Here is a 3,586-nt window from a genome sequence, read left to right on the forward strand (position 1 = left end):
GTACCTGCTCCACACTGATACTAATTCTCTCCTCAGTTTTATTCTTCTAATTTTTTAACAGGCTGTCAGGAGGTTGTTTATAATAGTGAAATACATAAAAAGAATGTTTCCTCTAGTTTTCAGTTCAGACTCAAGTATCTAAACAAACCAAATTTTCCTAAAATGCATATTTAAAATTTTACACTTAATTTAGTACTGCCTCACCACAAAGGATAACCAGACTTCCAGTCCTCTGCAAGTTATAGCACCCCAGGTTGTTTTATTAAGACCTCATGATTTAATGTATTAGCTATACAATGATTAGCTTATGGGGGCCGTGGCTTGGACTCAGGGGCACAGCTCTCTGCCTTGACAGGAAACAGATGTCCAGTGTCTGCAGCACAGCAATTGAGAAGCAGCAGCCACCGAAGGAGTGAAACACTCGCCAGTGCACCTGTAGATAATGCTCCGAAGGAATAGCTCCCCAAGATCCAGTCGCTGGTCCAAGACATTGCCAGTCTTACGCTCCTGGAGATCTCAGACCTCAAGGAACTCCTGAAGAAAAGATTGAAGATCTAGGATGTCGGCCTTATGCCAATGGGTGGCATAGTGCCTTTTGCCATTCCTGCTGCACCCACAGCCCCTGAGGCGGCCGAGGAGGAAGACATCCCCAAACAGAAAACAAACAAACAAACAAACACACTTCACCACCCTTCTGACAGAAGCAAAGTCTGTGGACAAAGTGAAGCTGGTCAAGGAGATGAAGAACTATGTCCATGACATAACCCTAGTCCAAGCTAAGAAGCAGGTAGAGTCCTGGCCCCAGGAAATCAAAGCTAAAGGCGCCAAAGCTGAGGCAGAGAAAATCAAAGCAGCCTTGAAGGCAGTGGGTGGCACTGTGGTTTTGGAGTGAAGCTTGGTTAGGAGGACTTATGGACTAGACTCCCTGGGAGCAGAAAAACTAATTTTAAGCAGCTGGAAATGAATGAGTATTTTACTGGGTAAAACTATTCATTTGAAAAGTATATGATAAAATATGATGACAACAATTAAAGATAATGATGAACACCGTTTATAATAGTGCTAAGTAGTTAAATTGAGGTAAGCAGAATACAGGATATAGGTTTTGAAATCATTGCTTTCAGGTGCATTCTTCTAAGAATAAAAAATAGGAATAATCCTGAGAAGGGGAGGATGCAGGAAAATAGAATAGTTTCCTGGAAACCATCTTGTACACGTTTTTCTGTCTTCAGGTTCATCTACTTTTGCAAACAATAATGGTACAATGTTGCATTCTCATACAATCACATGTTTGTGGATGTGCCACAAATAACATTATTTACTCTTCTAAGGCCACCTTGCATGTTAATCAACAGCTAGATAGAGTTGCATTGGCCTGGCCTGTAAATGTTATCAGGAAAGTAAGGAGCACAGAAGTGCAGATGGAGAAAGACAGAGAATGCAATGTGTTTTCATGGAACCTTTATAAACTGCTTAGCTCTCAAGAAGTGTTTTGCTTTGAAGGAATTGCATGTTTAGAATTGGAAAAGAATTTTAAAATGCCTTATCCACATTACTTCTTCAGTGAACCAATCAAGTACAAGGGGACTATTTTACATAGTGAGTGTGTGTGTGTCCAAATAGCAAAGCCATATATAAATATGCATTTATATATATGTATATATGAACATATATATATATATACACATGTATATATACATGTAATTTCACTTTATACTTAGCTTCCTAAATGTAAAAACTGTATGATATAAAATCTCATAAACCGGTACACACAGCATTATTATACAAGTACATATACAAATAAATTTTATGGATTTTTCATAGTAAATGAAGCAAGTATAAAACCAAATGACATTCAAAATATGTGCTTTCTTAGAAATAGGAAATATTTTATTATCAAAAATTAATTACATCTTAGCACTCTAGTACTCAGAGTACATATGTCATTGAACACTGGGAAGTAACAAAGAGAGAGTCTACAGCAGCATAGTATTCTGAGACAATATGTTGAGTTCCCTAGTAATAGAATATTCAAATTGACTTAGAGAATGAAAGGAATAGAATCTATCTTTCAGAGTAGTTTTTAAATGACTAATTTCATAAGACCCTTTCCTTAAATCACATATCCACTCAGTTTTCCCCCAAATTGTGCCAAAACTATTCTGTAAAAATGAAACATTAAACTAACAAAACCAAGATAAGTACTGGAAGAAAATTAAATTCTATCTTCAATGAAAACAACAATGGGCAAAATATATTTCTTTAATTTAATGTAGTGTCTTGTTATGACAGGTATCATGTAAAATCATTTCTGTATTTTTAGCATTTTAAGAGAGAGATAATCTTCCCCGCCTGAAGCTCTGAAATCCTGAGACCTAGGGACTTCAGGAAAACAACTTTTCCAGAGGGGCTGACCTAGGGTAGGTTATGATTCTAAGAGTGGAGTCAAACAGATGAAGACATAAGTTAATCAGTATAGCTGTTGTGTTTGATGGTCCTGTATGGATTTAAACAACACAAAAACAGTTTTGGAAATTTCACATTGGAGATGATCCCCATTCTTTTGATGGATCATATTCTAAAACATACGCCTAATTTTGCTTTAAAATTGATTACTTGCATTTTCTATATTTGATCTCTTAACATGTCTTTGTGAGAATTATTAATGTAACATATATCATATTATAATTCATATGATGAATTTTAATAATATTAAATTTTCTCAATCTATTTGTAGGTTATAATTGGCATAAACTGACATTTCCTTCACTATAGAATTATAACTTATAAGCTAGCAATATCATACCTATCAGTCAGCAAGTGACATATCTAAGACTTTCAGTATATACTATGCTTATTATGAGATATTTCTCAAAAACCTTTGGGAAGCCACACCTATAAACACATGAAACTCAAGAAGAATGAAGACCAAAGTGTGAACACTTTGCCCAGTCATAGAATCGGGAATAAAATACCCATGGAAGGAGTTACAGAGACAAAGTTTGGAGCTGAGACGAAAGGATGGACCATCTAGAGACTGCCACACCCAGGATCCAACCCATAATCAGCCTCCAAATGCTGACACCATTACATACATTAGCAAGATTTTGCTGAAAGGACCCAGATATAGCTGTCTCTTGTGTGGCTACGCTGGGGCCTAGCAAACACAGAAGTGGATGCTCACAGTCAGCTATTGGATGGATCACAGGGCCCCCAATGGAGGAGCTAGAGAAAGTACCCAAGGAGCTAAAGGGGTCTGCAACCCTATAGGTGGAACAACAATATAAACTAACCAGTACCCCCCAGAGCTTGTGTCTCTAGCTGCATATGTATCAGAAGATGGCCTAGTCGGCCGTTGTTGGAAAAAGAGGCCCTTTGGTCTTTCAAACTTTAGATGCTTCAGTACAGGGGAATGCCAGGGTCAAGAAGTGGGAGTGGGTGGGTTAGGGGAGTGGGAGGGAGGGTATGGGGGACTTTTGGGATAGCATTGGAAATGTACATGAGAAAAATACCTAATAAAAAATTAAAGAAAAAAAGTTTTCTCTAGGTTCATTTAACTTTTGAATTCAAGAGAAAGGAACAGAAA

The 3,586-nt window shown here is 37.4% G+C and overlaps 1 pseudogene; it reads left to right on the plus strand.

Annotated features, from left to right (window-relative positions):
- Positions 1 to 296: 296 nt before the first annotated feature.
- Positions 297 to 892, plus strand: LOC110294875 (large ribosomal subunit protein bL12m pseudogene; annotated as a pseudogene).
- The last annotated feature ends 2,694 nt before the right edge of the window (positions 893 to 3,586 follow it).

The sequence above is a fragment of the Mus caroli genome, unplaced genomic scaffold (genome assembly GCF_978045245.1).
Source record: "Mus caroli unplaced genomic scaffold, Mus_caroli_1 scaffold_4, whole genome shotgun sequence".
Taxonomy (NCBI): domain Eukaryota; kingdom Metazoa; phylum Chordata; class Mammalia; order Rodentia; family Muridae; genus Mus; species Mus caroli.